Raw genomic sequence first — 25273 nt, forward strand, 5'->3', positions numbered from 1 at the left:
AGCTAATAAAAATTAGAAATGAGCATGAAACAGCAGGCAAAATACCAGCAAAAGCCAGCATAAATTCTTTTAACATACTCTGCAGTTGCCTTGAAGAGTTCTTGGAGAGTTCTTGGGAACTATAACTGATGCAGAATGTGGTTATAAGGCTCCTGGATGCAGCTGGTCATTCAATATGTTTTTTTTGGGGGGGGATTCTTAGGCTGCTTATTGGCTTCTGAGCCCAATTCAAAGTGTCGGTACTGTTCTTTACAGTCTTTAAATGGTTTAGGTCCAGGATACTCTAAGGCCTACCTTCTCATCTATTAACCTAACCACATTTTAAGATCTTCCTTGGAGGCCCCGTCGAAGCTCTCCAGTATTTGAAATACAGTGCTTGGTAAAGGTAAAAGTACCCCTGACCATTAGGTCCAGTCACGGACGACTCTGGGGTTGCATGCTCATCTCGCTCTATAGGCCAAGGGAGCCAGCGTTTGTCCGCAGACAGCTTCCAGGTCAAGTGCCCAGCATGACTAAGCTGTTTCTGGCAACCCAGAGCAGTGCACGGAAATGCTGTTTACCTTCCTGCTGGACTGGTACCTATTTATCTACTTGCACTTTTGACGTGCTTTCGAACTGCTAGGTGGGCAGGAGCTGGAACCGAGCAATGGGAGCTCACCCTCTCGTGAGGATTCGAACCGCCAACCTTCTGATCGGCAAGCCCTAGGCTCAGTGGTTTAACCACAGCGCCACCTGCATCCCATAGTGCTGGGTTATCCAGGACAAATCCATCTCAACGGTGTCTCCAGAACTCCCAGGGGACATTTGCTCTGTTCTCTGTTTTATGATTTTTCAGATGGCTTTGTGGAAGCTCTGCATGTGACGCAAAGGCAATAAAACATGATCAAGCTTTCTTTAGCACCCCAGCCCTTGCTTTTTCCTGCAAGACCAATTGCAGTCATTAACAGTCGTCAACAGGTTTACCACTCCTATCAGCCCATCACCCATTCCCATCACCCCCCCACCCTCTGACTATACATAAGGGTCTGGTGACTTCTGTTTCAGTGTATCTGAAGAAGTGTGCATGCACACAAAAGCTCATACCTATGACAAACTTAGTTGGTCTCTAAGGTGCTTTGGGGACCCAGGGACCCAGGTGGCACCGTGGGTTAAACCACAGAGTCTAGGGCTTGCTGATCAGAAGGTCGCCGGTTCGAATCCCTGCAACGGGGTGAGCTCCTGTTGTTCGGTCCCAGCTCCTGCCCACCTAGCAGTTCGAAAGCACATCAAAGTGCAAGTAGATAAATAGGGACCGCTCCGGCGGGAAGGTAAACGGCGTTTCCATGCACTGCTCTGGTTTGCCAGAAGCAGCTTTGTCATGCTGGCCCCATGACCCGGAAGCTGTCTGCGGACAAACGCCGGGTTCCTTGGCCTATAGAGCGAGATGAGCGCCGCAACCCCAGAGTCGGATACGACTGGACCTGATGGTCAGGGGCCCCTTTACCTTTACCTAAGGTGCTACTGGAAGGATTTTTTATTTTTATTTTGAAAGGCAATAAAGACTTTCACCTCTTTGTGTTCCCCCACACTGGCTGGTGGCAAGAGAAGAAAGACTCCGTGGGACACAAAGAGGAGAAATACTTTCCCGTCCTTCATTCCCACTAGCACCCCTGCCACTGAGAGAAGGAAACTTGTGGACAAATTTGCGGGAGATGAGGGTGGCAGTGCAGACTTTTGCTTCATAGGGTGAAATTTGTAGCTCCAGCACCACACACTACATGTGACATCAAGCATTTATTTAAACAAGTGTTCTCAACCTGGCTACCTTTATTTTAGAGAAAATGTAGCTGTGGGCTGCCAAGCTGGAATGTGCTTTTGATTTGTATTTGGAAACGGGTTTTCTGTTGAAAATCAGTCGCTCCTTGCTGCTTCCTCCTCACCCCCAAGTAACAACAGTGTGCATTTGATTTTCAGCAGAAAACTGGTGTGGGCCCCTGATCTGGAATGGGAGCACATTCAGGATCAGGGCACATGGCTGTTTTCTTTCTCTCTTCAGACTAAAGGCAGCCAGGTAACAAACACGTGCAATTGTTTAGAATAACACACACACCTTGCTCTGGCTCGTCTTAGGAGAATTTCCTACGTTATATGTGGCACGAAAGCAAAGCTTGAGAGCACCTTTGCTAGGAACCTGAAGCCTAACTCAGTTTTCTGATCTGTTTTGTCTATAAAGCCAGATATGCTTTATAATATGGCTTTCTCTCATATAGATATGGGACCCAGGTGGCGCTGTGGTTAAACCACTGAGCCTAGGGCTTGCTGATCAGAAGGTCAGCGGTTCGAATCCCTGTGACGGGGTGAGCTCCCGTTGCTTGGTCCCAGCTCCTGCCAACCTAGCAGTTCGAAAGCACATCAAAATGCAAGTAGATAAATAGGAACCGCTACAGCGGGAAGGTAAACGGTGTTTCCATGTGCTGCTCTGGTTTGCCAGAAGCGGCTTTGTCATGCTGGCCACATGAGCTGGAAGCTATACGCCGGCTCCCTCGGCCAATAATGCGAGATGAGCGCGCAACCCCAGAGTCGGTCACGACTGGACCTAATGGTCAGGGGTCCCTTTACCTTTACCTTTTACCTCATATAGATATAGATAGATAGATAGATTAGATGATAGATAGATATACTTGCATTTTGTCGTGCTTTCAAACTCATGATTTAGTTTCTGTTTAATGCATTTACTGAAGTTGTAAGCATATGTTGAATATTTGTATTAAAACTTTATATACAAGCCACGGTATCTCATAAAGACCACACAATTGAAAAGATGGGACCTCTTTTTCTCAGTTGTAGTTTTTCCTGCATTGGAGGTTTTTTAGGTGGTTACAAAGCCTGTTGGGTTTTATTTAATCCGCCCTCTGCAAATTCCATCAAACTGAACACTGAGAGTAATAGCCAGGTGCCACTATGAGTGTATGTCAACAGCTATATTCTATTTTCTTGATTACATGGCAACCTAGTAATTATGAATCTACTATAATTTCCCCCCCTGAAAATTGTTCCTCTCCTCCCTATGCATTTGGATGCCTCTTAAGATAGTGTAACCAAATTTGGCATGGCAGTTCCTGAGATTATGGAGCAGGCTTTCATCTATGTTTGGATACAAATTGGACACCATTTTGAATTCAGATGGCAGACTGAACTTTTCAAAACTGCACTGATGTTAAAAAGTATTTCAAATATGCATTTTTTTTCTTTTTGGTTCTTAGATTTCCTGAGCAATGTCAAGTCACAAATAATAAAATCTAGATTTTTCTGTTCCCCATGGAATTCAAAGAAGCATCTCTGGTTGGTTCCTCTTCTAACTCTTCTAGGGCATTGCCACTTATGCTATGTAGAAATGTTACCTCTTTGACATACCAAGAACAAGCACTTACCCAGGCTTTGTCTGGGTTATTTAAATTACTCTTTGCTACAATAATTCTTCCTTTGGATGCCTCTTTGATTTCATTCATTCATTCTCCACTGAATTTTATAAGGATTGTTTATGCTCCCCACTAAAGACAAAATCCATGTGATAAAAGTTTATTCAGAATAACCATCACCCTTTAGTTCCATGCTTTACAGTCAATAATACATAATTTCAACCACATGCATGCGTTACAATGGTAACAAGAGTTATCTGTTTTTCTTTTCAATCATTCAATCAATGATTGATTGAGCAGGGTGGTTAAGTGATACACATCCTAGGATGCTCCTCTTCAATTATTATACGTCTGTCTTTGACAGTCCCCCCCCCCTCAATCTGATACTTAAAGTTTTTGACTTGCCTTAGACATTAATCTCCATGTTTCATTTGGAACCCGGACTACAGGTAGATGTAATTTTACATTTCTGAAGAACAAAACAAACACATAATGTGGATTTAATATATCTTAATTTGGATTTAGTTTTTCAGAGTTTTTTCAACATGGATTTCTATTCAATGAAAGCCTCATTCTTTGCCTTAATAACTTTCTGTTATAGAAAATGTAAATGAACAATGTAGAAAATGATGACGTTATGTTAATAACAGGAACTTTCACAGTTTTTTTTATACGGCTGCGAAAATGTTGTTAAATTTATGGCTTGATGTATATATGAAAGGAGGTTATTGAAGTTTCTTTGGGAACTGATTTTTTTTGTTTTACTTTTGCATGGTTTAAATTATCAACTATAATATTGTATTAAACAATTTGATTTGCTCCCACCATAGATGTTGTACCATAAAGCTTTCTGTTTGATGCCTTAACAACATTTGTATCCATGGGTTTCATTTTAAAGGTCCCTCTCCGACCCTGGGGCAATGTGATGCAAACATTGTCTGCTGAACTAAAAGGATCAAAATATTTGAAAACATTCTCAAAATGGGTCTATAAGGTGGGTCTCTCTGGGTGGGGAGACCTAGGCATTTAATAATGTGAAAGCTTTTGGCTCTCAGTCCCTATTCAAATTATTTCTAGGTGGACAGAAACCTGTTAGTTACTTTTCCACAGGACTTTTGCAACATCTGTTCCTGTGCTCTGTCCAGCCAATGGCAACCTGGTCATATACACATTGCACAAAACACTATTACAATTGTCCCTAATTGCTTCCCTTTTGGGGGGGAAGCTCAGCAGAAACAAATAAGTACCCTTTACCTCAAGCAGTGGTTCTTGAAGTCAGGGTCAAGTCTTATTGATAGGGCAGTTCAAGGAAGCTGCTAGTGGCTTAACACTTCTGTGGAAAAAAGGAAGAGAGAAAAAGCTCCAGATTCCTGCAGCAATGCTCTGTTAACTTTCATGGGCATCACATGGGCACTCTGACATAATTCTAAAACCATCTTTAATATATTTTACTCTCATCAGTTTCTAAACACACACACACACACAAATCTTTTCATGAACTATACAACAGCCAGGATTATAATTTTTTTACGAACTATATGCCAGTTATAACATTTACCCCTTCACACAGACAGAATATCAGTCAATAAGTCAAAGCAACCTGGCTAACTCATTCCATCCTAGCTAGAAAAAAACACAGCAATGGCTTGACTCAGATTTATTTTATTTTATTAGCCATTTACTAAATGCCTTTTTGGTTTCAGAGTGGCTTAACATTGGGTATAAGGCAGCTCCTATGTTCCAAAGTCATTGTTGTTGTTACTGTTTTCTATATTTATTCCCACCCCATTAAATGTGTCCACCAATCCCCGAAACCCTTCCAACCGAGGGAAAAAAGCCTGGTAAAAAATGAAAGGTTTCATCTGGCATCTAAAATTAGATAAAGACAGTGCCAGACATTACTCCCTACGGAGAGCATTCCAAAGTGGAGAGGCAACATTACATTGCCAGCCTCCAGATCTGTGGAGGGAACACATGAAGAAGGGCCTTTTTCCCAACTCTGACTGGTTCACCAGCGACGGCCCCTTTTGGATAGAAATTATTTGGCTACCGTACTCCATGCTCTGCTAACTTCCATACCGTATTACTAGAACACAGTCTATATGAGGCTGCCCTTGAAGACAAAATGCAGCAGCCAAATTACTGGCTGGACTTCTGTTTAGATATCATATAACCCCTGGTTTTTTGTTTTTTTTGTTTTTTTTAAAAAAAACCCAGCTGTATTGGTTGCCAATTTTTCCAGACCCAATTCAAGATGCTCAAATTTGTGTTTAAAGTCCAAAATGACTTGGGCGCCAAATATTTGAAAGACAGACCCTCTCTTGGATGCTGAGGTAAGCAGAGAGAGGCCTCTTGGTAGTTCCACTGCTCTCAGAAGGTTTGGGGGGTTATGATCCAGGAGAGGGCAGTCTCTGAGGCAGCCGCTGTGTTGTGAAATTCCCTTCCCACAGAGGAGTGTCATTATGCAGTTTTGGGTGAATGACACCTGCGATGTATATTTTCAGGACCTCAGGGGCAAAACTAGGCTTTCTTTCTTTTTCTTTTTAAGTATATTTATTAAAGATTTTTCACACATACAAAAATACAAAACACAAAAAATACAAAAAATGCAAAAAATACAAAATACAAAAAACAAAAAAAAACACAAAAACATAAATTCTTACTTATAAACCTTATTTCTAATCTATTGACTTCCTCTCCCACCTCCTGCTGCCCTTCTTTACATTTCATATTTAGTAAGTTCTGAATCTTATATAAACTCTAATTTTGCTTCAATATTATCATTTTACTATATCTATTATATCCTATGCTTTAAACAATCAATCTATATCTTGCTTCTTAATTAAAATATCCTTATCTTCTAACAATACTTATTTTCAAACCCTTGTATTATCTACAACCTCCTTGTATCTCCCTCACTACCATTAAATCGATCTATTACATGCTTGTTTTTCAAATAAATTTTAAATTTCTTCCAATCTTCTTCTGCTGCTTCTTCACTCCGATCCCGAAGCCTCCCAAAACTAGGCTTTCTTTCACCTGGGTCAAATAGTCAGTTCGGCACGCACACACCCATGCGTGTTTGCATGCACAGGCACACATGTGCATATGTGCCGCAACACATTTGTTTTTAAAGGGCATGAAAAGTAGGCAATATTATTTGAATACAAAGTTTTATTGTTTTATGTACTATTTTTATCGATCCCTTGCATTTTTTCCCCAGCCCCCTCCCTTTTATGTTAGGAAGGCAGGCACAGTAATATGCACTGAAACAATCGCCACCCTCCCCAGAAAAGCAGTAAAGAACACACCAATATGTCAAATTCCTCTAAGCCTCTGAAATGGCTTTTATTTCAGAGCACTTTTTTTGTAGCGCTATTTCCCCCCCTTCACATATTTCTGTGGAAAGGCAGCCCCCACTTTGCCCCACAGCTATGAACTCTGCATGTAAAGCGCTTCCCACAGGAAAGGGTCTCCTCAGCGCCGAGATATAAATATAATAATAATAATGGAAACTGTGAGAATGATTAGGCACATACCAGAGAGTAAGTCCTATTGAACTCAGTGGGACTTACTTCTGAGTAAAAATGCTTATGATTGCAATATAAGACTGCGTCTACAGTGTCTACACAGTTACCCGGGAGGAAGCTCAATTGAATTCAGTGGGCCTTACTTCTCAGTAGATACATTGCAGTGTAAGGCTCAATTTACAAGAAAGAAATAAGCATGCCACATGTTTAAAAAACTGTGGAACCATTGCAATTAAATAATTTAAAGTGGATTGGCTACATTTTCCTTCAAAATTACAGGAAGGGATAAATACAAAGTGCTTTAACATTTCTTTCACTGCAGGTATTTTATTTTCAGTATAAACAGGACTCAGTTTTCGTAGCTGATTGTATGCAGGAGTGCCCTCTTTAGCACATGGTGAAAACATGTATGTTGTCTTCTAGATCCAAACATTCAGAGAGAGAGAGAGAGAGCAAATATTATAAGCAAGCAATACTCTAAAGTGTTTATCTTGCGAACTTGCTATTTAAATTGTTTCGACATGACCATTATTTAACCTTTTGCCCTGGAGCTTCCTCTGCAAAATCCTGCTCTTTGGTGCTCAATCGGAGCAAATGGCAATTCGGACTTTCCAGATTGCTGTTTGCTTCAATTGAGCTTTACAGAGCAGTTTTTTGGTTTTTTTTGGTTTTTTTGCAGGCAAAGCATGGGGTGGGGGAGGTGCCCAGACACAGAGCTTTAAAGTGCAGACCATGCCTGGGAAACGCAGAGGAACGGTAAGCGTGGATCAGCCCTTAGTTACTCATATTTAGATTGTAAGCTCCTTGAGACATGGTAAAGTAAGGCACCATGTGCATTGGGTTTGGAAGCTGCAACCCTCCAGAAGCTGTTGACTCCCAGCAGCCATAGCCAGCATGGCCAATGGTCAGGGATGATGGGTGTCAGAGTCTAACAACATCTGTGGGAGAATTATGGGAGCTCTAGTCTACAGCACCTGGAGGGCACCATGTTGATTATTCCCAAAAGTGATCACAAAGCCTGGGCAGGGGAGAGAAGGATCACAAGGGGGGGGGGAGTACTGATTTTGAAGAAGAAACCGTTTGCCTCTCAAAAGCCTCCCTTCCCAGAGTTTAATTGTAGTTGCCATTGACCCAAGAAAGAGAAAGGTGAGAAAGAGAGGGGAGGTTGTTCAGGAATCATCTTTCCCTACACCCAATTGTGTTCATGGATTAGAAGCAGTCCCAAGCCTTATTGATCCACAATTAACATTGAAAAATATCTAACTATATCATGTCTACATAAATGGAACACAGCGGACAATTATCACATGCCGATGTGCTTGGTTAGTGAAGAAAGATTTTCCTTTGGATTTTGCGTCGCGTAAGGGCAAAAGCAAGGACATCGGTTTCTGGGAGGGGTAGGGAGAAGAAAAACCGATTGGCTGGGAGTCGAATTCACTGTCTCCTTATTCTAGACAGTTCTGTAGATATGAGAGCAAACTGTGACTATAATATAGAGGATTGGGCACTAAATTTCTATTAATTCATAAAAACTAAAATAGAATCCATTAAGAGTAGTTTGGAATTGGTTGAAAGGAGATGTAAATTATCTACTATCATCCTTGAAACGCAAGCCCTAATCATGTTTGGCACCAGGCCAGCTACCATTAAAGTAATTATTTTTAATCATCAGCACTTGGTGACATGAATACTCATATTTGTTGATTTACTGGGGAAAGCACTTTATGTTGTAAATAAAAAAGCAGAGAAAATATACATTTGGGTTTTAGTGTGAATAATAATTATTATGCCTCTGAAAGGCATTTGCTTTTCTGAAGCCAGACTTTTTAAAAAAGGCGGCGGGTGTGTGTGTGAATGTTGAGTCCCTCCTATTATAACTGACAGTGGTTGGGTGGGTCACAATCCTAAACATAATCTCAAATCACATCTCAGTATCAAGAGCCACAAGCAGGGGCATAGTGTGGGGTATGCCAGGGGTGCCATGGCCCCAGGTGCACAATTTTTGAGGGTGCATGAAACTGGCGCCCTCATGCAGGCACCCCTTGACACAGCCCAGCCCAGCCCAGTGGCTCAGCGTGGCCCCATTTTGCTCTGGTGGGGGGTGGGGTTGCTTTGGTGGTGCTAGCGGCAAGGACTGGGCTGGTACACCTGGTTCATGCACACCTGTGTGCCTGCCCCAGGCACTGGCAACCAACGCTACGCCACTGGCCACAAGAACTATATATGCAGCACAATGAGAGAGCCAAAGCATTCCTCTCGGACTTGCTTGCATTGTGCTCCATCCTACACATGCCAAGAAGCCAAACTGTAGTTTATTGCATTAGCCATATGGCCATAGCACATGTACAAACAAACAGGCAACTGTCACACAGCAATAAAATATAACAAAATATAACAAATACAATTAGAACATTAAATATAAAATCCAGGTGAATGCTACTGATTAGGGAAAGGCGAAAGCAGGGCATGCTGGCTAAAAGTTTAACAGGAATTTATATAGGATTGGGGCTGGGCAAGTTAGCCAAGAAAGCAGCCCTGAGTTCAAGGGCCTGTAGAATGTAGATAGCTACGTCACGTGAAACCAGGGGGTTGGCGTCCACCAGTAAGTACTTCATGCGATCGATGTCCCGTGCGATGGTCGTTGGGATTAAAGGGAGAAGTCTGGATCTTACAGAATCATATAGAGGACAGTAAAAGAAAAAGTGTATATAGTCCTCAATCTTTCCCTCATTGCATGGGTAGAGTCGGAGGTTCAGTGGTGTGTTGGAGAAAACGCCGTGTAGGAATGCTGTAGGTAGGTATGATGTGGAATCGGGCTAGTGTGAAAGCCTTTCTTAGCTTGGGGTTTGTCAAATCGCACAAATAGTGGGCCAGGGATCTAACTACCTTCACTTGGGGGAGCCACGTGGAGAGTTTAGCCACCTTAGATTGTGCTAGATTGAAAGCTTCATCCCTAGCTAGAATCCAGCTATGAATTTTGTCGTTATCCCATGAGATCAACCTTGGCCTGTTCCAGAGGGTGGAGAGGAAAAGCAGGACCCTGAACCCTACAGGAGGGGCCCTGTGAAGATCTGAGGAAGCGAGACAAAACCTTCAACGAAAGAAAGCACCTAGCTGCTGCACTCTATAATTTTCTCTTAGGGGCAATCTCGATGAGGCACCATTCATAGTTAGCAATTGTGTGAATGGCTCCAAGAGCTTGGAGGGGTATGTGTGACTTTTACTCTTTGCCCCTAATAACAGCCCTCATGCTGGCTGTTTGCACTGAAAGTAGAGGCTAAAAAGCTCCCATTAATACTAAAAAGGAGGAAGTGAAAAAAGGATATACAACGGAACCTAGGGTTATGAACAGCCTAGTTTACAAACTTTTTAGATTACGAACACTTCAAACCCGGAAATGAGTGTTCCGGGTTGCAGGGGTTTTTTGGGTATACGAACATGCTCCATTCAGGGGCGCACTTCCGTTTGGAGGGCCACACTTCCATTGTCCGGCAGCAGAGAAGGGGGTCATCAAGGCATTTCCTGCAGCCGCAAGGGAGGGAAGCTGCGCGCCTGCCAGCCATCTGGTTGGTGGGTGGGCAACTCCCCCCCATGTGGCTGCGGGAGGTGCGTGCTCTAGGGAGCATTTCCCGCAGCAGCATGGGGGGGGGGGAATTTGTGTGGATCCCAGTTCAGCTACTGATTGACTGATTGTGTGACTGCGGAAATTCATAAAAGCCCCCCATCCAAACAATGACTATCATCAGTGCAGGTAAGAATTTTTTTAATTTTAATTTTTATCATCTACAATACTGTTTTTTTATTTTATAGTACAGTGCATTGAGTATTGCTTTCATTTTTATAGATCAATGGTCTTGTTAGATAGTAAAGTTCATGTTAAATTACTGATTTAGGGTTGTTTTTAAAAGTCTGGAATGGATTAATCCATTTTTGCATTAGTATCTATGGGAAAACACGCCTTGGTTTAAGAACGCTTTGGTTTCAGAATGGACTTCCGGAACGGATTAAGTTCGTAAACCAAGGTGCCACTGTAGTTACATTTGGCACAGAAGTACCCCCATACCTGCTTTATTCGGTCCCCAGCACACATGACAGAATTTCACAAATATGTCCTCTGGTTCTCCCAGTACCACCCAACCCCACAGCCACAAGTATGTATAGCTCCACAGACGCAGCAACACCCATACTCACACACTTATATAAACCACTGCTTTTTGGAAACACTTTTACAGATTTAATTGTTGTTGTTGTTTAGTCATTTAGTCGTGTCTGACTCTTCGTGACCCCATGGACCAGAGCACGCCAGGCACTCCTGTCTTCTACTGCCTCCCGCAGTTTGGTCAAACTCATGTTGGTAGCTTCGAGAACACTGTCCAACCATCTCGTCCTCTGTCGCCCCCTTCTCCTAGTGCCCTCAATCTTTCCCAACATCAAGGTCTTTTCCAGGGAGTCTTTTCTCTTCTCATGAGGTGGCCAAAGTATTGGAGCCTCAACTTCACAATCTGTCCTTCCAGTGAGCCACTCAGGGCTGATTTCCTTAAGAATGGATAGGTTTGATCTTCTTGCAGTCCATGGGACTCTCAAGAGCAGGCATCCCTAAATTTCACCCCGCCAGATGTTTTGGACTACAATTCCCATCATCCCTGACCACTGGTCCTGTTAGCTAGGGATCATGGGAGTTGTAGGCCAAAACATCTGGAGGGCACAGTTTGGGGATGCGTGCTCAAGAGTCTTCTCTAGCACATAGCTGTCAAGTGTTTCCTTTTCTCGCGAGGAAGCCTATTCAGCATAAGGGAATTTCCCTTTAAAAAAGGGAGAACTTGACAGCTATGTTCTAGCACCATAATTCAAAAGCATCAATACTTCAGCGATCAGCCTTCTTTATGGAATCACTTCATGGATCACTGCCTTGTCGTGGCGAAGGGACTTGAATAACTCAGAGAAGCTATGAGCTATGCCGTGCAGGGCCACCCAAGATGGACAGGTCATAGTGGAGAGTTTTGACTAAACATGATCCACCTGGAGCAGGAACCGGCAAGCCACTCCAGTATCCCTGCCAAAAAAACTCCATGGACAAAGACAGATTTTATTAGGGCCAAATTAATCCCTGCTGAAACTACATACCAAAGCTATTGACATGCAGAAAACAAACCATTCTGTTTGCTGCCACCAGCATTGCTGTAATAATAATAATAATAATAATAATAATAATAATAATAATAATAATTTATTATTTATACCCCGCCCATCTGGCTGGGTTTCCCCAGCCACTCTGGGCGGCTTCCAACAGAAAAAATAAAACACAATAATCTATTAAACATTAAAAGCCTCCCTGAACAGGGCTGCCTTCAGATGTCTTCTAAAAGTCTGGTAGTTGTTTTCCTCTTTGACATCTGTTGGGAGGGTGTTCCACAGGGCAGGCGCCACCACCGAGAAGGCCCTCTGCCTAGTTCCCTGCAACTTGGCTTCTCGCAACGAGGGAACCGCCAGAAGGCCCTCGGTGCTGGACCCCAGTGTCCGGGCAGAATGATGGAGGTGGCGACGCTCCTTCAGGTATACTGGACCAAATGTATACTGGTTTGGGAGAAATTCACTATGACAACATGACTGTGATACCCTGCATGCATATGCCACCATGCCCCCTCTGATATTTAGGTGGGAAATCTGTAGATCAGACCAGAAGAATTTGTTCGATGCAGCTTACATGGCTGTCCAAATTTCCTTGGTGTCAATTTGCAGCATGGATAATTCTGTCTGCATAGCGCATGGTGGTCTAGAGGGGATCAGGTGTGCATCTGTTTCCCCCTGCACACACCGGTGATTTCAGTTTACGAAACCCCCGCTTGTCTCCCAGCCATTCATTCACACGCCACACACAGGAGGGATTGTGGTTTTGGCATACATTTCGTCATCTGCACTGCAAGGTCTCTTGCAGGGACAAAAGTAACCGTTTTCTTTGAGTAGCTGTTCATCAATTTGCCACACTTTTGGCTTTGTGCTAAAAATATGCTAGAATGCCTGACCCATGCAAAAAGAGGCCATCAGCTGCACTGCATTTCAAGCCTGGACCCATGTGAATTCCAGTTTGTTTAAACTGCCATTATTTACCAGCTGCTTAGCATTCTTTCAAACAGCATTTGATTGCAGGGCAGAAGGACAAATCCTAAGGACATTAGCTCAAAATAAAGGGAAAAGGGCTTTTACTAAAATGTGAGGGATTGTAAAAAAATTCCCCAGCAAGGCTCTGCACTGGCCACAATGCATTGTTGTGTGTTCTCTATGCACGTCGCATCAAGGTATTCAAGCGGCTCAGTTATGGGTTTTGCACTTACATGGATCACAGCCTCTTGGTGTGCTTGTCCTCTGGCCACTTTCTGCTGGACTGTTTGCACAGTCCGTGCTAGTAGCTGGGATTCTTGCAAGCGGTGCCACATTAGGTGCTTTTTGTTCTGAACTTGAAAGTCATTTTAGGCTCTTAAGGTCTTGAGAAAAAGTGCATTCTTAGGATTAGCTCTCCTTTGTAAATTTAAAACACATTAGTAACTCCATGGCCATCAGTTGTATTTAAATTGCAATGCAAGTGCGGGTTAAAATAATTCATTATAGCCTCATAATAACTAGCAGTGTTATCAACACAGTTCACTTTCAATTTTGGATGCCTGTATATTTTGTATGCATAGTATTAAAAGCACAATCCTATGCCTGTCTACTCAGAAGTAAGCTCTACAGACTTTATTGGGCTCTTTAAATTAGCCCCCAGTCTCATATCCCTTGATTCTAGGGAATAAATCTCATTCTCCTACCCTAGGCTGGCCTATACGTTTTTATTTTAATCATATAAAGGGATATTTACAAATTGCATATTGGCCCCCATCCAACCGACAGGTCTGATTTCAATAGGGAAAGATTATTGGTGCCGCTATGCCAAAAACCTTGCTTTGCTTTCGAAACTAAAGAGATAGGAGATAACTGGGAGAGAGTCAGGAAGCCTTCTCAAAATGCTTGCAGCTGGTGTTTAAGGAGAAAGGTGGTGCTCCAGGTAGGGTTGCCAGACTCAATAGAGGGCAGGACTTTTGTGCCTTTAATTGCCCTGCTCTCTTTTGAGTCTGGAAACCTTAGAGAGAAACCAGCAGACCCTTTGTTTAATTTCCAAGCAAAGGGTCTGCTGGTTTCTCTTTAAAGTTTCCAGACTCAAAAGAGAGCAGGGCAATTAAAGGCACAGAAGTCCTGTCCTCTATTGAGTCTGGCAACCCTATCTTCAGGTAAACATATCATCTTTTGTATTACAAAATTACAGATTTCCATAAGCAGGGGTGCCGACTTGGGCCCCACACTGTGGGTGCCCAGAGCCCCCCCACCCTGCGCCGCAATGTCATGGTGGGTGGGGCACATGCTCTAGCACCATGGTGGTGACTGGGCTGGGGCCTGCACCTCTGCCATGAGGTGCAGGCCCTGATCCAGTCACTGATGCAGTGTCGGAGCACCAGAGGGAAGGCAGCGCTTGGCTTCAGCGCTGTGGCCTCCTGCCTCCTCTGCAGCCCAGCGCTGCAACCCACACGCCACTGCCGCAGCCCTGGGTACCCTGGGAGGCCACAACACTGGGCCACAAAGGGGGCAGGAGGCAGGAATGGGGGGCGGGGCGGGGCGATGGCTGGGCACCCACAATGTTTTCATTGTGGGTGCTCAGGACCCTAGGGCCGCCTGTTCACAAGCATCTCATGCTATCTAGTGTTTGTTTTTGTTTTTTTCTTTCCATGCCGTCCTATTTTCTGCAGTAGGAAACTTTTTGAATATAAACCGCACCATGCTGAACTTGTAACCTGTTTCATTTCAACTGAATTCATTGCTACAATCTGTCACTGGTTACAAAACGGCAGAATTTGAGTTTGTTTGGCAGAGAGTGCACTTCAAAAGAAGGCATCGTATATGCTGCTGTAGGCTGCTGAGACATCCCCCCCAGCTTCAATTTTTTGTGAATGGGTTCAGATGAAAATACTATTTATCCAAGGAACTGGGGAGGGGACAACTAAAACAATTTGGCTAGGATTCTAAGAGCTAAACAGGACTGTGTCTGGACAGTTCCTGGATAGGACAACACAATGTGCACCACCTTGATTGGGGGGGGGGGAGTTGGATGTAATACATTTGTTTAAAATATTGACACCCAATCTTTCCATGAATCAATTGTCTGACAATAACCAGGGACATGTAGGTTTCACTGTTGACTCATCCGGTCTCATTGGAAACATGGGTACGTTCACTGGCACCACTTCCAGGGGTCCCTGGGGTCCCGGGAACCCACAATATTTTTGCTATAGGTGTCTGGCCTCCACCCCCTGCCACCACCTGAGGCTGCCACCATGCCACCTGCTGAGGCCACCGAAGCCACCAATCATCAAGGCAGCTGAATGCTGAAGCCATCGTGGTCACCAAGTGTTGCAGCCGCCATAGCTGCCATGCCCGCCGAGGCTGCTGAGGACCGAGGTTGCTGAGGCCATGGCTACTAAGGCCACGTGATGTCATTATGGAGTAGCACAGCGTGCACTGACGTTGGACACAGTGTGGGATCCAAGTCGAAGCCCCTGGGTATGTTGGAATAGGAAAGGGAATTCCTCCTTCCTAACTGATGCTTCTGGTGAAAGTGTTTTTATTTGTCCTGGAATCAGCAAGGCCCAAAGGCATAAAAGGTAAAGGTAAAGGGGCCCCTGACCATTAGGTCCAGTCGTGACTGACTCTGGGGTTGTGGCACTCATCTCGCTTTATTGGCCAAGGGAGCCAGCGTACAGCTTCCGGGTCATGTGGCCGGCATGACAAAGCTGCTTCTGGCAAACCAGAGCAGCGCACGGAAAGGCCGTTTACCTTCCCGCTGTAGCGGTACCTATTTATCTACTTGCACTTTGAGGTGCTTTCGAACTGCTAGGTGGGCAGGAGCCCAAAAGTATGGTTCAATGCAAATCCAGGAAATCCTTTTGTTTGAAAGTGGTTCACACATTACATAGAGGTGTTAGTACAAGTTGCTCTCATTTCTGCTTTGCTAGGAGGATGGAAAAACTCACTAGAAGTGAGACCAAACTGCCCAGATCCATGAGTTCCACTTCAGACAACGGGGAAGGTGAAAAATTGTCACTCATGTTTGTGCTTTCCCCATTTCTGCCAGCGGTGTGGTGTGTCACTCTCACGTCTGGAGAATGTAAAGACTTGTAGCAGCTTGCCTCCTTTTTGCAGGGAATAAGTTGGTTTCCGTCAAGGTACTTAACATGGAAATAACCATTCTTGAGAGGAACTGCAGGCCAATATTTCAATACCAGTTTGTTCCATTCTTCCTGATAAAACTGGTAAAGAAGTTCAGGATACAACCTGCATATTATTCATAAGTGTTGATGATTTCCTTCTAAATAACACTTGTCATGTCTTAAATTTGGAAGGAAATTATGTTGATTCAATAGATCTTTCAATAATACATTTAAGAATATGAACATAACAGCAAAGTTGAACTACACATTGTAGATCCTTCAAGATTTTGTTTAGGAATAAGCAGTTAGGTCCCTAGTAGTTAGGGACATGGGTGGCACTGTGGTCTAAACCACTGAGCCTAGGGCTTGCCGATCAGAAGGTCGGCGGTTCGAATCCCTGTGACAGGGTGAGTTCCCGTTGTTCGGTCCCAGCTCCTCCCCACCTAGCTGTTCGAAAGCACATCAAAGTGCAAGTAGATAAATAGGTACCACTCCGGCGGGAAGGTAAATGGTGTTTCCGTGTGCTGCTCTGGTTTGCCAGAAGCTGCTTAGTCATGAGAGATGAGCCACATGCGAGATGAGTGCCGCAACCCCAGAGTCGTCCACGACTGGACCTAACAGTCAGGGGTACCTTTGCCTACATACTAGACACAAATGCATGTCATCAAATGCCAAGGAACTATTTTTTTCAGAAAAAAAGTTACTCTCGAAGAGGAAATTTAGAAGTGGCAGAAGAACCTTTCCCCTGCGTAATCACCACTTCTCCATATCACCCGCCAAAGCTCCTTTCCCCTAAGCGTTATAGATGTAACCTTTCACAAAGTGAAAAGCAACCAAGGAGCAATTTGGAGTGGGAGCAGAGGCTGAGGTAGAAAAGGATAAGCACTCTCTGCTGCTATTCAAGCAAAAAAACACTCATCAGGAGCAGAAGGATGGTTCTCTTTGCCAGCACACACCTACCAAATGCAAGCTTGGCATAATGAAGCTTCTTTGTTCTGACCCAGATTATATTTCTGGTATGGTCTGCTCTGACAAGCAGAGGCTCTCCGTGCTCCTGGGGAGAGGGTTATTTTTTTAAAATAAAAAATAAATAAATCCACTGCTGCAGTTTAATCTTTGGGAGAACTTGGGGTCTTCTGCATTTAAAACATGGGCTCTACTACTTAGCTGTGGTGCCCCAATCCTTTCGCTGGTTTGTGCAAATGTAACAAATGCGAGTCGAGCAGTAGGGTGCAAATGTGTGATCTATTAAACCTCGTTCAGATGGAGGAAAGTTGCTGGTGACAAACGAAGCAGTAAGCCTGAGTTCATGTGCGAGGCTGTGGTGGTATTTACCTACACGATGCCTTAGTCTCTAAGATTAGTTTCCTCTCCGGCGATCAATTCTTCATTTGTGTTCTAAGAAAACAGGAAGAAACTTTTCGTTGTTGCAGCTGCCTTCGGTTGTGTGAATCTGCCTTGGTGACCCGCAGCTTGACTTTGTCCAGCTGGTTGTGTGTCCCCTTCATTCTTGAGGAACCCCTTATCCTCTGCAGGAATGGCGGGTAACAGTTTGCCTGTCATTCATTAACATTTCACTCTCGCCATGTTTTCTGCATGTTTTCTTTGTGCATTTTGGACTGAATAGTTCACCATTGTTTGGATAATTTTTATGGAAGGGGAAGAAAAAAATACATATATTTAAAATCCGGTGACTGTATGTGGTGACTGGGTTCCCTTGCTTTGCTGTTTCAGATTAGTGCAGTCCTGGAGCTGATAAATACTAACAAAGTGTAACGAATGATCAAAGCTGCATTTACAATGCATTGAGCCGCAAATGATTGATCTGGATGACATAATAATGATAACCAGCGAGGTGAGGCATGCAGAGGTTCCCCTCTAGGTGCATGCCAGGATAAGTAAGCAGGTACTACTCTTAGGTCACTGAGTTTACTCTGACGCTGATATCAGCAACCTACATTTGCAAGAGGCACTGCTTCCAAAAGATAAGCCCCGCAGCAGCTTTGAACCAAGTGTATCCCTTTGATAGTAATTGGTTGTTTCTTTCTACGCAGATGAGGAGATCTGGCCGTGACTCTTGCATGAGTTTGTGCTTGCAACATCGACTAGTCTGTTTTGTATTTGTTTGTTTTTAAACTCAGGCCCACTCGATGTTAACTGCTCGGAATTCAATAACTGGCAAAGTTGGATCTCTTTTGGACAAGCCACGGGCAATGGAAAGCGGAAATCCATCATTTTGGCCTGGCTTTGTAGTACAAGATTCTCAGGATATGTTTGGCTGGCGTGGCTGCCAGAGTGTTGGTAGGAAAAGAGCTGGGGGTGGGTGGGTTTGCTATTCATGTCAGTCTAAAAGGTAAAGGTAAAGGGACGCCTGACCATTAGGTCCAGTCGTGACTGACTCTGGGGTTGTGGCACTTAACTCGCTGTATTGGCCGAGGGAGCCGGCGTATAGCTTCCAGGTCATGTGGCCAGCATGACAAAGCCGCTTCTGGAAAACCAGAGCAGCACATGGAAACGCCGTTTACCTTCCCGCTGTAGCGGTTCCTATTTATCTACTTGTATTTTGACGTGCTTTCAAACTGCTAGGTTGGCATGAGCAGGGACCGAGCAACGGGAGCTCACCCCGTCACAGGGATTCGAACCGCCGACCTTCTGATCGGCAAGCCCTAGGCTCAGTGGTTTAACCACAGCGCCACCTGGGTCTACTACTACACAATTAATCTGATATGATGGAACATGTGATGTAGAGATTGATTTTGGAAAAGTGTATCGTGTACTCTTTTCTCCATTAACCACAGCCACCAGATGAACGTCTGAGATATGGAAGAATGGGCTCCCAGATTGTACCATATGGCTTCCAAGTGGATTTGAGCCCTCAGTTTAAAAATTATCCATTATTATATGTTCCCTGATGTCAAAACCCCACCACACTTGGGAACCTAGCATATCAGCCAGGGAAGGAGGTCAGACACAGACCTCTCTCTTATGTGCTAATTTTCAATGTGCATATATCCTTTGATATTTCACAATATAACACTCTTGTTTTCATGCTGAAGATGAAGCCTCCTGATGAGGTAGCAAAATATGCATTCAACGCAGTTCCTTTTCAACACATGTGTACATAAAACAAGATGTGCCTTTCCCCAGTAATAAATGTTGCTCCCAGAGTGCTGGTGGGCAGATTTTGCCACACACATAAACTAAGCATGGCTTAAGTCTGGATCTGACCCAATAATTTTTTTAGAAAAGAATATGGCCAGTGATTTACAAGGCAGAAGAACCAGGAAATGGTATTGCTCTGGTTAGACAGGTCAATGCAGCAGCATATTTATGCAAAGAGTTATTTCTATATGAGAGAATACCTATGCAGCCCCTTGTCTTCATTCAGCTAAAGTGCAGTCCTAGAAAGACTGTTGACTGCTTCCCTTTTCTGAGTGTGCACATCACCCTTAAGCTCAGATCATTTCAGCTGTGTGCAAGTGCAGTTGGCTCTAAATTCCCTTTGCCCGTTTTGAAGCTACCATTAATAACATTACAAGTGAAACGACTGATTTCAGTGAAAGGAAATATGGGTCTGGTCAGCCCAGACTTCCTGCATCTGCCAATTGTTCTAAGTGTAAGTGTTCATTGATCCCATCATTCCCACAAAATGCTGATCGCTGCTACTCTGTCATTTTAATCATGCGAGGAATTCATTAGCAATGACAAGTGTATCTGGGCAGGCATTAGGCTTCTAAACTGTCCAGAAGTCCATTCTAAACTGGCCAGCAGCAGCCGGTCAGATGGGGCACTGGCTGAGGGCCCATGACACCCGAGGGCCTACAGTGCCTGGGAACTGACATCAAGGCACCAGCCTACCACCAATCATTGGCCGCCCTTCTCCTCATAAGGACATGTGTGACTGGCTCTCTCTTTGTCCTTCAGTTGGCAAGCATAGCTGCCAAGTCTCCCGTTTCCCCCGGGAAACCCCCATTTTTCCCCGGTTTATTCTGGCGCGGCGGCCATTTTGGAACTGGGCGGAGCATGCTCAGAAGCGACTTTTGATGCTGCTCTGCCCAGTTCCAAAATGGCTGCAGCGCGACTTCTGGTGCGGTGGCCACTTTGGAACTGGGCACAGCAGCATCAAAAGTCACTTCTAAGCATGCTCCGTCCAGTTCCAAAATGGCCGTCGTGCTACTTCCAGTATGCTACTTCCGGTCCGGTCCCTTATTTTTCAGAGAGGAACTTGGCAGGTATGTTGGCAAGTGAAGACCTTCTTGCTCCAACAGCCCTTTGAGAACTGACTGCACTTAATGAGGGGGCATGCTCGTTTTATTGTAATTATCTGTATATTATTAATAGACCTTTGAATGTTTAATTGCTTTTTAATTATTCCCCCTATGTTTTTAACTGATCTTATTTTATCTTCATGTAGGTAGCCGTGTTGGTCTGACACAGTCAAAATATTTTTAAAAAACCAAAAAAATTGTCCAGTAGCACCTTAGAGACCAACTAAGTTTGTTCTTGGTATAAGCTTTTGTGTGCATGCACACTTCTTCATATAGGGTATTTTATCTGTAAGCCACCTTGAGTCCCTGTCAGGGGAAAAGGTGGGGGAATAATAATAATAATAATAATAATAATAATAATAATAATAATAACATTATTAATGTGGATAGATGAAGGTGTGGAAGTGACTGGCTTTCTTGATTGTTGGGAGGCAGAGGCAAAGGAGCAACAAGTCTCTGGAGTTGATTGTTCATTGCCTACCCAGCCGCATGCTGTCTCCCAGAAGAGGGACATGCCTTCTGCCAGTCACATGCTTCGCCTGGTAATGAGGGTTTCCTGATTGTCGTGGGGGGAAGTGTCACTCAATATGGGGTGTGTGGTGCACATGAGGGGAGAGGTAGGCGTGGCAGAGATGGGGCAGAGGGAGAGGGAGGTGAGGGGGCAAGTGTTCCTGGAAGTTACTAGAGAACATCATTGTGTAAGGGAGAAATGTGATCTCCACAATCTGGATTAGCAGGGTGTGGTGTGTGTGTGTGTGTGTGTGCGCGCGCACTGTCTGACACAGAATTTAGTAAAGGGACTTATCATTTTCTAGACATGTTGAAAGGATTAAGAGGATATGGGGAGTTATGCGTTAATCCAGTGTGATAGTCTTTAAGGTTTTACTGTTTCTTCGTTGCAATTTCTAATCTCAGGACAGAGGGCAAAATTTATTCTGCAGGTTACTTTTTGATGTGGGCATTTTCCTTTTACCTTTAAGTTATATGCCTCTCAGGGTCTACCTCTGACAGAGCCATTATATATGCATGCCTACTCAGAAGTAAGGCCTGGTGCATTCAATGGGACTTGCTCCCAGTAGGTGTGTGGAGGTCCAGACTTTACCCCACCCTAAAATTCCATTGGCTTCTAATGAACGCATTACAGTTATTTGAACCCTATACTTTGAAAAAGAAATCTGCCTATCATATCTTTTGTATCACTGCTCAGGGCTGTCTCCAGGTTTTGGGGGCCCTTGGGCCCCTCCCTTTTTTCCTTAAACATATCCATCCTCTTGACCCCACCATTTAAACTTAAACAAACTTTGATCGATATGGCAATGCACTCATCTCAAAGAAAAACACAAACTTTACTATAGTATTTCAGTAGTTGCCCTTTAAACATTTTTGTCAATAGTGTAGTTTACAGGCCAGGTGGCGCTGTGGTTAAAAACCACTGAGCCTTGGGCTTGCTGATCAGAACGTCGGCAGTTCGAATCTCTGTGACGGGGTGAGCTCCCGTTGCTTGGTCCCAGCTCCTGCCAACCTAGCAGTTCGAAAGCACGTCAAAATGCAAGTAGATAAATAGGTACCGCTACAGCGGGAAGGTAAACGGCGTTTCCATGCACTGCTCTGGTTAACCAGAAGCAGCTTAGTCATGCTGGCCACATGACCTGGAAGCTATACGCCGGCTCCCTCGGCCAATATTGCGAGATGAGCGCGCAACCCCAAAGTCGGTCACGACTGGACCTAATGGTTAGGGGTCCCTTTACCTTTACCTTTAAAGTCTGGTAGAGAGAGGGAGCTTTGACAGGTTCCATGCTGAAGAAATTGTAGAAAATATTAGACAGTGTGCTGCTAAGGAAGATAACTTGCTGAGAGCCAGTGATGAGTTTTCTCCTCTTCTTGGTGATATTCTTTTGCCAGAAGGAGGAGGAATGCTAACCGTTCAATTTCTAAATAAGTTTCTCAATCACAACATGGCTGGAATAGGATTTAATAGTAAAACCATGTTGCTGCTGCTGCTGCTGCTGCTTTTTGTGTGTGTGTGTGAAAAAAACTGAATTGCAATTGAATCAGGACAATTTTCAGAGCAGACTCAGAAAGCACAGCTTTTTTTCGGAAGCAGTGGACCCATTCCAGAAAAAACAGCATGAGATGAGTCAGGGCCCCTTTGCTGCCTCTAAAGATGCAAGCCAGGGCCCATGGTTCCATGGGCTTCTTTGAAACATAATGCTGAAGGCTCATAATTCAGGGATGGAGCGCTGCCCATACAAACAGGGATCTCCTTGTTGTAACTTGTCAGCAATGGCTGCAGACAATGCAACATGTATTCACGGCACTTCATCTTACATAGATGGCAAAGGGATCCCTAGGGGTGTGTGTGTGTGTGGAGTTGAGGGACAATATCTGGAGCTCAGCCTAATAATAATAATAATAATAATAATAATAATAATAATAATAATATTTATACCCCGCCCATCTGGCCGGGATCCCCCAGCCACTCTGGGTGGCTTCCAACAAAACGTTAAAATACAGGGCTGCCTTAAGATGCCTTCTAAAGGTCTGGTAATTGTTGTTCTCTTTGACCTCTGGTGGGAGGGCATTCCACAGGGTGGGTGCCACTACCGAGAAGGCCCTCTGCCTGGTTCCCTGTAACTTGGCTTCTCATAGCGAGGGAACCGCCAGAAGGCCCTCAACGCTGGACCTCAGTGTCCGGGCAGAACGATGGGGGAGGAGACGCTCCTTCAGGAATACTGGACCGAGGCCATTTAGGGCTTTAAAGGTCAGCACCAACACTTTGAATTGTGCTCGGAAACGTACTGGGAGCCAATGTAGGTCTTTCAGGACCGGTGTTATGTGGTCTCAGCGGCCGCTCCCAGTCACCAGTCTAGCTGCCGCATTCTGGGTTAGTTGTAGTTTCCGGGTCACCTTCAAAGGTAGCCCCACGTAGAGCGCATTGCAGTAGTCCAAGTGAGAGATAACTAGAGCATGCACCACTCTGGCGAGACAGTCCGCGGGCAGGTAGGGTCTCAGCCTGCGTACCAGATGGAGCTGATAAACAGCTGCCCTGGACACAGAATTGACCTGTGCCTCCATGGACAGCTGTGAGTCCAAAATGACTCCCAGGCTGCACACCTGGTCCTTCAGAGGCAGAGTTACCCCATTCAAGATATGATAATTTGTTAGTACAGAGTGTGCATTTCAGGGAGAGTGCAGAAGAAATTATTTCCCAGATTCTGATTTGAGAGAAGGCTTGGCATTTTTGACAGAACTATGTAGATGCAGTGAGTTACTGAACACACTTTCAGATACTGCAAGCTGCACCCTGTTACATTCAGAACAGCAACTGGAATGAATTCAACTTCACACACATTTGACTGAGTTCAGGACTGCAGCCAAGTGCACTTTGAAATGGCCCCAAAATTGTGTGGAAATTTAATAGGAAAGAAAGAAAGAAAGGAAAGAAAAGAAAATGCTGGCATTTCACACTAGCAAAACAACATCAAACCTTGGGTTACGTGAAAATATACTCAACCACACGAGATGTAACTATTCACTGTATCATAAATTTCAACAGAAATGAGTCATAAAATTCAATGGAACAAGCAGAAGATCCAGTGGATCAGTTCATACTCCAATCAGTTCATGGATCAGGTCTAGACATTGGTACGTGCCTGTTCCTCCTGCGTCAGTCCATAAAGTCCCAGCAATAACAAGTAGTTCTAGTTCCACAGAATCCTATTCCGAAGACAAGGATTTCCGGAATATAAACCTTGTTTCACCGTTCTGGGCTTCATCAGTAATGAAGAGTGCAGCCGGTTACGGCTGGTGCGGTTATTGGGCATTTCACACTAATCTAACGTTGAATATGGCAGGGGTAGGCAACCTAAGGCCCGTGGGCCGGATGTGGCCCAATCACCTTCTCAATCTGGCCTGCGGTCGGTCCGGGAATCAGCATGTTTTTATGTGAGTAGAATGTGTGCTTTTATTTAAAATGCATCTCTGGGTTATTTGTGGGGCATAGGAATTTGTTTATTTCCCCCCCTCAAGATATAGTCTGGCCCACCACATGGTCTGAGGGACCCCTGGAATATGGAATGTTAATCTGCCCCCATGCCCCAAATATTCCTCCTCCATGTTTGTAGTATCCCTATTTTGAAGGCAACTGACACTCGGGAGGCAACCCTATAGCTACTTGCCTAATCGTAAGTCCCCTTAAACTCAGTGGGTCTCACTTCTGAACAGACAATGATTGTTCTACTAATATTGCACCACCATCACCACCAAAAGCAGGCAAATAACCATGTTTTTGTAACACTTCAAGGTCAAATATGAATATGAGGTTCTCATCTAGCAAACTCCCAGAACCAAACCTTATTCGGAGTTCATGCCACTTGTATGTGGATCTGACCTTTCTGATATTACAGATGCAGGTGGCCATTTTCCAACGATTCCCCCTCGATTCACTTTTAAACAGTCTGATCCTAAAGAAGCTTATTCAGAAATAAGTCTTGCTGAGTTCAATGGAAGTCACTGCTAAGTAAGTTTGTGCTGGGTTGTAGCTGGGAGGCTACAGTGCTATGCACACTTTTATTGAGAGTAAGCTCAGTTGAACAGAGAGGGGCATACTGTTGAGTAAATATACTGTACTCCAAGTCAAGCCGGAATTAAGATTGCCGGAAGAAATATCAACAACCTCAGATATGCAGATGACACAACCTTGATGGCAGAAAGTGAGGAGGAATTAAAGAACCTTTTAATGAGGGTGAAAGAGGAGAGCGCAAAATATGGTCTGAAGCTCAACATCAAAAAAACCAAGATCATGGCCCCTGGTCCCATCACCTCCTGGCAAATAGAAGGGGAAG

This window comes from Zootoca vivipara, chromosome 3 (genome assembly GCF_965207765.1).
Source record: "Zootoca vivipara chromosome 3, rZooViv2.hap1.1, whole genome shotgun sequence".
In the NCBI taxonomy this organism is placed as follows: domain Eukaryota; kingdom Metazoa; phylum Chordata; class Lepidosauria; order Squamata; family Lacertidae; genus Zootoca; species Zootoca vivipara.